Raw genomic sequence first — 12,258 nt, forward strand, 5'->3', positions numbered from 1 at the left:
AAAAGATCTTGTGGTGATTTATCCAACATTCACAAAAACATGTGCCTAGTGCTACTACATGTAACGTAAGGAAACATATGCGACATGAAACTTCTAGAGCATTAAAGACTAATCCTACTAAATAACAATCACAACATGAAACAAACGGTAAAAGAAAGTTGTAAAGAAAGCAAGTAAACATAGATGGGAAGGTCGACTGAAAGAAGTTCTCAGAGTTACCGCAATCGCTTTCCCTGCAAGCATTTTAATCCTGCTTGCCCAAATCAATGGTGTCCATGCGCCGATTGAAGTTGCCTCCATAGTAGGATTTGATCTGCTGACCATTGACTTTGAATGTGCTGCTCCCATCTAAGGTTGTTAATTCCACTGCGCCAAGGGGAAAAATGGTCTTGATCTGGAATGGCCCGGATCAGCGAGACTTCAGCTTCCCAGGGAACAGTCGTGCGTTGAATAGCAGTACCTACTGACCTTCGGTGAATGTTCGGTCATTTATGTGTTCATCATGCCATTTCTTTGTTTTCTCCTTATATATCTTGGAATTTTCATAGGCATCCCTTCGCCATTCGATCAACTGATTCAATTGTAACTTTCAGACTTTCCCTGCACTAGCTAAATCGAACTTCAGCTTCTTGCATGCTCGCATTGTCTTGTGTTCTAACTAAGTGGTAGATGACAAGCCTTTCCGAAGACCAGGGCATACGGGGACATGCCAATTGGTGTTTTGTAGGTAGTCCTGTAAGCCCATAGTGCTTTGTCAAGCTTGGATGACCAATCCCTCCTGGTAGTATTAACTACCTTCTCCAAGATAGTTTTGATCTCTCTGTTAGAAATCTTTGCCTGCCCATTAGTCTGTGGGTGGTAAGCAGTTGTCACTCAATGGCTGACGTTGAATTTAGTCAGCAGGTTAGCAATTATGCAGTTGATGAAATGAGAGCCTTCATCGCAGATTAAGGCATGTGGCATTCCATAGCGTGCAAAAATATTCTTCTTCAAAAACTTCACCACAGTGGATGCGTCGTTCTTCGCACATGCAACGGCCTTAACCCATTTCAAAACATAATCAACCAACAAGAATATATTGATGACCTTCAGATGGTGAAACGGGCCCATGAAGTTAATTCCCCATACATCAAATAATTCAACTTCTAAGATTGACGTCAATGGCATTTCATTTCTTTTGGACATATTCCTTGTCCTTTGGCACCTATTGCATTGCATAACATGGGCATCGACATCTTTGAACAAAGTTGGCCAAAATAGCCGCACTATAAGACTTTTGTTGCAGTCCTTTGCCCCCCAAAATGTCCTCCATATAGGGACTCATGACAGAGTTCTAAAATGCTCTTGGCTTCGTGCCCAGGGACACATCGACGTATTATATGATCAAGTCCTTGACATATGGGAATAGATCATCCCAGAAATAAAATTTTGCGTCATGTCTTAACTTCTTCTTCTACTGGTAGGTATAATCATCCGATAATTGACCGCAAACTATAAAGTCTACTATATCCGCATATCAGGGGACATTAATGCCTACTGCCATCAGCAACTCATCAGGGAATCTTTCCTCAATATCTTTTTCTGTCCCTTAAACCTTGCAGTTTTCTAGTCTTGACAAATGATTTGCGACTTGGTATCAACACCCACCGTATCAATCTTGGTTTTGCATCCTTCTTCGTCATTACATATTTAATCGCAGAGTGATCCATATAAGCCACCACGTTTGTTCTAATTATGTACTGTCGAAACTTCTCCAGTGCAAATACCACTGCAAGCATTTCTTTCTCTGTGGTCGTATAATTCTCCTGTGCGTTGTTCAGTGTTTTAATCGCATAATAAATGGGATGCAATACCTTTTCCTAGTGCTGACTCAAAACTGCACCCATGGCATATCCGCTAGCGTCACACGTCGAAGCAAAGGGTTGCGTCCAATCTGACGCAACCAAAATCGGAGCAGAAATAAGTGCATGTTTTAATGTGTTAAATGCTTTAGTACAGGAGTCATCAAAATTATACTCGCGGTCAACTTCGAGAAGTGCACTAAAGGGTCTTGCGATCTGACAGAAGTTGCGAATAAATCTTCTATAAAATCTCGCGTGATCCAGAAAGCTTCTTAGTGTCTTTACATTCACCGGTGGGGGTAATTTGGAAATTGCATCGATTTTTGCTTGATCAACTTCCAATCCTGCCTTGGAGATTTTGTGACCCATAACTATTCCTTCCTCCACCATAAAGTGGCATTTTTCCCAATTCAGAACAAGATTTGTTTCCACGCATCTCTTCAAGACTTTCTCAAGATTAGTCAAACAGGAGTCATAGTTACTGCCGAAAACTGAAAAATCATCCATGAAAACCTCGACTGACTCCTCCAAGTAATCTGAAAAGATTTCCATCATGCATCATTGAAAAGTGCCTGGTGCATTATAGAGTTCAAATGGCATGCGTCGGAATGCGAACGTACCAAACGGGCATGTGAAGGTTGTCTTATCTTGGTCCTCCGGTGCAATTGCTATTTGGTTATACCCTGAATAGAAATCAAGAAAGCAGAAAAATTTGTTCCCCGCAAGTCTGTCCAACATCTGGTCAATGAACGGTAGTGGAAAATGGTCTTTTCTAGTGGCCAAATTTAACTTGCGATATTCCATGAAGATTCTCCACCCCGTGGTTGTCCTTGTGGGAACCAATTCATTCTTGCATTAGTGATGACTGTCATCCCCCCTTTCTTTGGAACACATTGCACTGGGCTCACCCAACTACTATCAGATATCGGGTAGATGACACCGGTGTCCAGCCACTTTACTATTTCCTTCTTTACAACCTCCTTCATCCAAACGAATCTTGTGCATGCAAAACGAGGGACTGATTCCTCGCATATCTGCCAAGGTCCATCCTAAGCCTTTTGTGTTGTTTCTTAGGGTCCGTATAAGAGCATGTTTTTTCTCCTTACTTAGTGATGCAAAGATGATAACTGGTAACGTATCGTTATTTCCTAAGCAAGCATACTTTAAGTGCACTGGGAACGACTTTAACTCTAACATAGGTGGCTCTTCTAAAGATGGCTTAATATACTGCAAAGTCCGTTCAGATACTTTGAGTGGTTCGAAAGTAGATTCAGCATGAATTGCGGCGTAATCTTCTTCCAATATTGCGCCGTCTTCAAAATCTTCCTATGCAGCTGTTCTCCCTGCAATTCTTCAATGTATGGGCAGTTTTCTATATCTCCTGGATACTTCAACACATTGAGAACATTGAACTTTACCTCTTGATCATCGACCCAGATGGTTAACTCTTCTTTCTGCACATCGATCAATGCTCACCCTATGGTGAGAAATGGGTATCCTAGGATGATAGGAATTTCTCTATCTGCCTTATAATCCAATATAACAAAATCTGTGGGGAAGATAAACTTTTCCACTTGCACGAGAACATCTTCTATCTTGCCCTCTAGAAGCTTTATTGACCTATCGGCTAATTGTAAAGTAATCGTGGTTGGCCTGGCTTCGCCGATGTCCAGCTTCTTAAAGATTGACAAGGGCATAAAATTTATGCTCATCCCCAAATAACATAGTGCGTTTCTGACCATCATCCCTCTTATGGTGCAAGGTAATGTAAAAGTCCCAGGATCCTTCATTTTAGCAGGAAGATTGTTTTGAAACAAGGCGCTACACTCATATGTTAGTGTAACTGTTTCATTTTCTCCAATCTTTCTCTTGTTGGCGAGAATATCCTTGAGGAATTTCACATAACTCGACATCTATTCTAATGCTTCTATTAAAGGAATATTAATATACACCTGTCGAAGAACGTCCAAGAACCTCTGAAATTACTTACTATCGTCTTTCTTTTCCAGCCTTGACGGGAAAGGTGGAGGATCTCGTCGTGTTTTCTACTCACTTTGCTGCTTAGTGAGGTCTTGTGCTTGCTGTGTGTTATTGACTGGAGGTTGCATTGATTGAGAGTTCAAGTCTTGAGAGGTTTCATCTTTTCTAAATAATCCTGCTTCTGAATTGGGGTTGCTTTCGTTATTTTGTACTTGGTCATCATCAATAGTTAAATCTGCCAATATTGTTACTGCATCTGGTACCTTCGGCGCAATGGAGGTTGTTGTTCTACTGCTCCACAATGTCACGGCATGACATTGTTCTTTACCTTTTGGCCCCAACATTACTTAACTTCCCTGTGGTGTACCAGGCGTTTTCTTCCTTAATTCTCTTGCAAGCTGATCTATTTGGTCTTCTAATTCTTTGAGAGAGTCAACTTGCGACTGTCTCATCGCCTCGCGCTTTTCAATATAATGCTTTAATGACGTCTCCAGAGACGAGGTACTGCAAGAGGTATCATATGCAAATAGTTGGTCGCATGGTTATATACCTTGAGAATCACTTGGGTTGCAATTCGGGGTAATGAAGATCGGAGGATTGCCTCGATCCTCTTGATACTGAATTGATAAAAACTATGGCCTTCATGAGCGAGATTCTCACCCAATCCAAAAATTAGGTGATCCCTCCAACCATGGTTGTGGTCATTGCCCCATGATTCATCATAAACAGTATATACGGGTTGTTGAGTCCATGGGCACACGTCTCTCGGATGCTCTTCTTCCCATTGCATGCAATCCATTGTGGTTGTGTCACTTACCGCCTTAATTTGCACTGTGCCCTGGGAGAGAATTCTCTGCTGATTAGCTACCGTCTGGAGGAGTGAGGTCATCATGGTCATTTGTTCGACCAATGCACTCATTGTGTCTGTCGACACATCGGCTCGTTCTACTTGTTCTGGCTCTAGACCTCCTTCCTCAAGCCCAGTATCAACCCATTCGTCAAAATTTCACGATATGCGATCCAATACATTCTTTGCTTCCGTATATGTCTTATTCATAAATCCTCCTTCTGCGAAGGAGTCGGTAACTGCTTGTGTTGACTGGTCTAGGCCATTGTAAAAGGTTTCAATCAAAATACTATCAGGAATCCCTATATGCGGACAGTTCTTTACCAACTGCTAGAATCACACCCAGGTGGTGCTCAAGGTTTCATAGTTCCTTTGTTCAAAATTTAAAATCTCCCTCCTCCTTTGTGCGTTGATGGACGGAGGAAAGAACCTGTTCATGAACCTATCAACCAACTATTCCCATCCATGAATTTCGCCCAGCTCTAATGCTTGAGCCCACCTCTTTGCTTCATCCCGTAACGTGTACAGGAATAGATACAGTTTAAGATGTCCTTGAGTTACACTAGCCAGGGAGAATACGTTACACATGTCTGCGAAGTTAGTTAAATGTGTGTGTGGGTCTTCTCCTGGTAATCTTCCGAATTGTCCCACATTTTGAATCATTTGCAGCATGATAGGTTTTATTTCGAAGCTTGCATTTCCCTCAACTATTGGTCTTCAAATCCCTGGTGAAAAATTGTAAAAATCTGGCGCTGGATATTCCCTCATAGGGATGTTCTAATTAGCAAGATAAACAGGATCTTGCACTGGAAAATCACCCCTCAGGTTTCCAGCAGGTGTCATATTCTCTTCAGCCCTCCTTTTTCACCAATAAATTTAGCCCTATTGAACTCTGCACGAAGAATACACTTGATCTATGGGTTCATTTAGAATTACCAGATTAATCCAGCCTTGTAAGTCGTCAGACTGCTCTTCCAGTTGAACAGTCAGTACAAAGAGATCTGTACTGCACGTAACTTAAAAATATTAAACATTAAATGTTAACCAAGTCCAAGGAAACAACGCCATAAACTTGTTGACTCGTAGGTATATATGATATTAAATGCTCAAAATGATGCAATACTACTTCTATTTATGCATCAATTAGGAATATTCATGTAGTATGCTCTGCGTCGTCACAAGTTTCCTTACAATGGAGCCAAGTGTAATTCCACCGCAAGTTTCTCGGTATGATCCAAGGTCGAACACGGGGAAATGGTTTTCGGTTACTGTGGTATTTCATGGTATATGCGACCAGGTTTCCAATTCTTTATAAACGAGTTTGTACATGTATGTAAATTGCTGTAAAATAAAGGAAAGTAGTAAAGAAGCGATAAAACATAAAAATACAATAAACCTAAGGCTAGCTAGATGTTACAAGATACAGACTTCATGTACAAGATGCTAATTAAGGCTAGCTGTGAAGGTTGTGCAAAGATGTGGGATGTGGCAACAACTCTTATGAATAAAATAGAAAGAGAAAGATAAGTATTACAAACAACGCAAGTTCTTAATTGGATTGAAGGTAAAAAAATACTGTTCCGCTCTTCTCTTGGCGTACATCTCTCAGTGATCGGCCGTGTTCCCCACATGTCTGTGGTGAAACAGAGTCTAACGTAATGAACATGAGGTTTCTTTCATATCTGGAAGTACTACTCTCTTTATTTAACGCACTCTTCTGACCCTCTCTCGATAGATCAGAATGGCATCTTCACTTTTGTTCTCACAAGTGCAGATGTTGTCTAACATGCTTTAGCTAAACGTATTTTATAAATTTAATACAGATTAAGTTCTTGATGATTCGTATTGCTCATCAGAAGATTAAGAAAACATCATGAAGAAAGTGACTAATGGGTTAATGGAAATAGACAGAAAATGGTAGATGGAATCTATCGAAACATTTAATATTTCTACTAAGCGTTTGATACATGATTTATGAATGAAGAGGTAAAGAAAATATGGAATACAATGAAAGAGAGATAGAACAGATACAAACAAGTGCCAATGTCTTGGCACAGATTCGGTGGAGATCTGCTTGCCGGATCGGATGGTTTCAATGGCAAGAAGAGCATCCCTCTCAGGCTTGCTCCACCAGTAGTAGGGATCTCTGTACAGAGCTTCGATCGGGTATATGGTAGGTCGGATCTGAGATTCACCTTTCGAACTTATCTCGTTCTCTTCCTAGATTTCTTCTCTGCAGCACTCAGCTCAGCCTTTTCTCTTTAAAATCTTACAGCACTTAGTCCCGTATCTAGTAGCATGCTTTTCTCTGAAATCAATGGGGTATTTATAGGAGTAGATCCTTGACTCCAGCCTTGTGGTCCCCATTTGATGGTTATGGTAATTCCACAGATTGAGGGATATTATTCCTTCTGTTATGCAATCAGACCATCAATTCTGCACAACCGTTAGTTATACACGTGTCGCAATCCTCCGCTCTCGCGTTGCTCAATTGCATCTTTCCATCATAGGTTCGCATGCAGTGTTTGTTTTTATTACCGCATGGGTCAAAACATAGCTCTGGACCTACTTTCGCCTTGCGCAGTCACTTCAGTAATCGTCTCTTCATGGTTGATTGAATGGCGCAATTGTGACATAGATGCGTTGATTAGTTTCTCATGAGCCTTGAGCGCAAGCGCTGACTTGGTCTTCTACAAAACAAAGTAAAGTTTGGCTTGTCTTCCATCTTTTTGGCGTTAATGGGTGTAATCACAAACATTTATAATTACTGTCATACTGGGCTAATTTTCATAAAATTGGCGCATAATTACTAACTTTTGGCCGCAATATCTAGATAATGTGGCATAAATAACTTTTATTTCTACAAGTTATCAGCAGGCGGGAGGAAATGCGCCTGAAGAAGGAGGAAGAGAGAAGAAAGAGGGCTGCAAGCTCAGAGCTGGATGGAGAATCCACCTCCATGAGGGAGGACAAGGGGGAATCAGCGCAACTAAGAGAATCAGTACAACCTACAACACTGCAAACGGTTGCGACTGATGAAGGAGAAGATGTAGAAATAACCCCCTTGACACGGCGTCGCAAGGAGAATGTGTCACAAGGGTCAACAGTCGACCCCTCAATTTTGATAGATGCGTTATATGAGCAGGAGAGGAGAAGAAAGAAGGAGGAAGAGAAACTGGAGAAAATGTTGCGAGCAAAACTCATCATCGCAGAAGGTAATCGAAGAAGAAAATTACAAGATGAGAAGGTGTGTAGCAACAATGAGATTTCGACAGAAGAAGAAAGAAAAAGGCTCGAAGAGGAACAGCGCATTTTGCTGGCCTTCGAGCAGTTTGAAAAAGAAATTGAAGAAGAAGAGAGAGAAAAATAAGAAAAAGAAAGGAAGAAGAAAGAGGATAAGGAAAGGAAGCATCGAGGAAACATTCAGAGAGAAGAAGGGCAAGGAACTTGCTGAACAAGAGAAAGAGGAACAAAGCAAGGCAAGGGAAAGGAAACAAAGGCAAGAATCCCACCTTACACTAACTAAAGAAAAGGGCAAAGTAGTTGTAGAAAGTAGCGAGCCCACGTTGGCAAAGGAGCATCCATCGAGGAAGATAGAAAATGATGATATGCTAATGGAGATGGGATTTTTCCCCGTGCCAACACCACTACCAGACCTGATCACAAGCGTTATACTGGAGCACGGATGGGAAAAATTTTGTCAGTGCCCAGAAATTGTCATTCCAAACGTAGTGCGCAACTTCTACAACGAATAGCTACATGGCACCAAGGATGTGGTGACCATAAAAGGCAAAAAACATCAATGAATTATTCCTGATGAAGAGCAAACCAGATGCACTGGGTAATAAAATCATTGATGATCCTACTGAAGAGCAGATGGAAGATGCGCTACAAACATTAACGCAACCGGGCACTAAGTGGACGGTTTCATTAAAAGGCATCAGGACTCTGGCGTCCAAGACACTGCTTCCTGAGATGCGGCTTTGGGTATATTTGGTAAACCGATGACTCATCCCGACTTCCCATGACAAAACAATTTCGAGGGATCGAGTCATGGCCGCATATTGCATTGTGTGCGTCATTCCAATCGATGTGGATCAGTTGATCGCAAGACAAATTCGAGGTTTTATAGGGCACATAAAAGGTCAGTATTTCTTCCCATGGACTGTCTTAAATTTATGTTTATCAATGGGTGTAGGCATTGAGGAAGAACCCATGCCTGAAGTTTATGGCCTCATAAACGTCATGATTCTAAGGTTGCTCCTCAAAGATTCCCCATACTGCCCCAAACTCCCATTGAAGAGGCTCATCATTGATTTGAATGCGCCGCATCAACCCAAGCCAAAAAGACAGCGCAAAGATGACAAAGGAAGAGGGAAAGTCCAAGACTCAACAACGCAAGAATCAGAACCCTTGGATCCTTTGCCTTTGATAATTCGCCCTCCAAGCCCTCCCGCACAACCTTCTTCTTCCCTTCCCGAGCATTTCACCAACCTTCTACTTGCCCCTGGTTCTCCAACTGCATATCAAGTAGTTCCATCCTCACCTTTAGCATCATCACCGTAACCTCCCCTTCCACCGCCGCATGTTGATGACCCATGCAATTTGGGTGAAGGCACTTCTGCCCCACCCCAAAACGTCGATGGTGAAACATCGCAAACACAAACTACCATTGCCTTCTTAGCTACTGAACTAGTAGGTATGCGAACCCTTCTTGCCCAACCACAAGAACTCTTCTCCCAACAACAGGCCTTCTTATGCCAGAGAATAGATGCGGTACACGAGCAAGTAGAAGATTTACAACGCAATGTTGCGATGACTAGGAAGGTGATGATCAATATTCAACGCAACATCTATACGATCCACCTAAACCAGAGGCAACTAGCGGAGCGCAACCATGAGTACTTTATCTTCTTGACCACGTATCTTCATGGTCCCATGGTGCCTCCACATCTCCAGCAGCATCTACACTTTGAAGAAGTTCCTCATGTACCTCACCAAAATCCTCCACCAGAACCTCCTCCTCCTCAATAACTTTACATTTTTATTTATTGCAATCATTCTTTTATTTATAACTTCATTTATTATTTCTCTATGGATAAAAGCCAATTCTTTGATTCTTTGTACGTACTTCAAATTTTTGTATTGCGTTAATTGTAATTCTTTGTATACTTATTTAATTTTCAATACAACTAAGTAACATTTTTTTCAAGTACACAATAGCCTTTTCTTTATCATCCTTTGTCAATTTTGCAATATTCTTGATCTTTTATTTTGCATTATTCATTGCGCTGCCATAATGTATAATATGCATACACTTAGAAACATTTCCCACACTTTGTATTTTCTAACACACACTTAGTTAATTCATGCTATAGCAATGCTTTACCTTTTATCCTTCAAAATTTTGCTTAAACCTTCTTTTTGAAATTTTGTCTAAGTGTTTGTCTAGTCTGTCTAAACAACACAATGAGGACCTTGCGCATCTCTAAATTTGGGGGTAGGGAAGGTCTGGGCAGATGAGATCAAGTGATTCGATCATTAAGAAAAATGCGCTTATTATTTCTACAAAAAAATAAAAAAATAAAAAAAAATTTATATAAACTCCAATGTCAGTGCAAGGGAAACTCAAAAACAATCCAAACCTGATAAGAGTTAAGTTGTGAAAAGAGCCTGCTCGTAGTTAGATATTCATATGACACCCGTAGGAGCAAGCCAGAACAAAGGTGGGTTTCCAAGAACAACGAAATATGAAAACAAAAAATATTAGAAAGAAAAATAAAAGAAACAAAAGACAACTCCTATGAAATTCACGAGTGAAAGTTGAGATTGGCACACAACCGTAGTTGGATGTTCGCATGATACCCGTGGGAACAAGCCAAAATGAAGGGTGTAACCATGATCAACAGTCTCTAAATAAATGACGCAATCTTTGACCACCATATCTAGACGCATCAAGTTATTTTCACAAGAAGAGGTAAACATTCTTTTTAAAACTAGAAAAGAATTTTTTAGCAGAAATTTGTAGTATAGAAGACTAAAGTAGGGCTTTGTTATGAATTTTCAAGGATAGAAAGAAATTGCGATGTTAAGTAATGTTGCCTAGGTGGAGCATTCAGAGCAACCAATTAGCACAAAATTTAGGATAGAAATTTAGCAATATTGCCTTAGTAGAAGATATGCTTGAGGACAAGCATATATCTAAATTTGAGGGTGTGATAACTGGTAGAAATACAAGTTATTTATACTGTTTTATTTAGATATTGTGGCCAAAAGGAAGGAAAGTTGCGTCAATTGTATGGAAATTAGCTAAGGAATGAAAGAATTATAAATTGCCATCAATACACCCACTGACACCATTGCGATGGTAGAAAAGAATAATTCAAGTCTGTTTTGCAGGAAATCAAGTCACCATATGCGTTCATGGCTCAACATAAAAAGAACAACGCATCTACATCGTATTGTGCCCATCATTCAGGAATGAATAGACGATCAACACAATGACGGCGCATGCGACAATCGATCAAGACCTAAGCGATCAACGCAATCTCAACCACATGCGGTAATCAAAATCAACACCGCATGTGGGCAAACGATCGAAGATGTAAAGAGCAACGCAATTGTGGAGGATTCTGACGCGTGTACAGCTGACCGTTGTGCATTTCTGAAGGGATTGATTGTGTAACAGAAAGAATATTCACTCCACCATTTCCGGAACGGCCTTAACAATACAGTCTGGACCACAAGTCAGAGAGTCAAAGCTGAGCCTTATAATAGCTCCGACCATTCCACTGAGAAGATATACTTGATACGGGCATATTTTGATATTTGTATATAGAGACTGGTCTGAAGAGCCTAATTGGAGAAGATCCAGGAAGATTTAAGAGACAAGGTCGAGAGGTGAGTCTCAGGGCAAATTCTTTCAATCCCCGCCATTAAAGCTTTGTACCAAGGTTACTTCTACCAAACGAGCAAGCCTGAGAGGAAAGCTCTTCTCTTCATCCATTTCATATGCCGGCAAGAAAATCCACCGTCCAGATCTGTGTCAAGACATTGGCACTCTTCTATATTTGTTTTTATCTCTTTATCATCAATTGTATTCATCTTCTTAAATCTCTATCATTCACACAATGTATCAGATGCTAAATCTTAGTATTGAATATCATGATCATTTCAATCTCCATCTTTCTGTCTATTTTCGTTCATCCGTAAATCGCTTTCTCCATGATGTTTTCTTAATCCCTTGGTAATTAGTAAGAATTGAGCAAGTGAATTAATTGGGTTAAGGAAATAAATTTTTTTAGCTAAAGCATGCTAGACAACATCTTCATCTGTGAGAGCAGAAGTGAAGATGCCATTCCTCCTGTCGAGAGAAGGTTGGAAGAATTCCTTAACTAAAGCGAGAAGTACTTCCAGAGATGGAAGCAACCTTGCGTTCATTACGTTCATCCCTGTTTCACCACAGAGATGTGGGAACACGGCCGATCACCGAAAGGTGTACGCCAAGGGAAAGCGGAACCATAGTTATGTCTTTAACACAATTAATAACTTGCAATGTTTATATTAGTTATCTTTTCTATTTCTATTTCA

This window comes from Benincasa hispida, chromosome 8 (assembly GCF_027475165.1).
Source record: "Benincasa hispida cultivar pf3 chromosome 8, pf3_genome.v1.1, whole genome shotgun sequence".
Classification (NCBI taxonomy): Eukaryota; Viridiplantae; Streptophyta; class Magnoliopsida; order Cucurbitales; family Cucurbitaceae; genus Benincasa; species Benincasa hispida.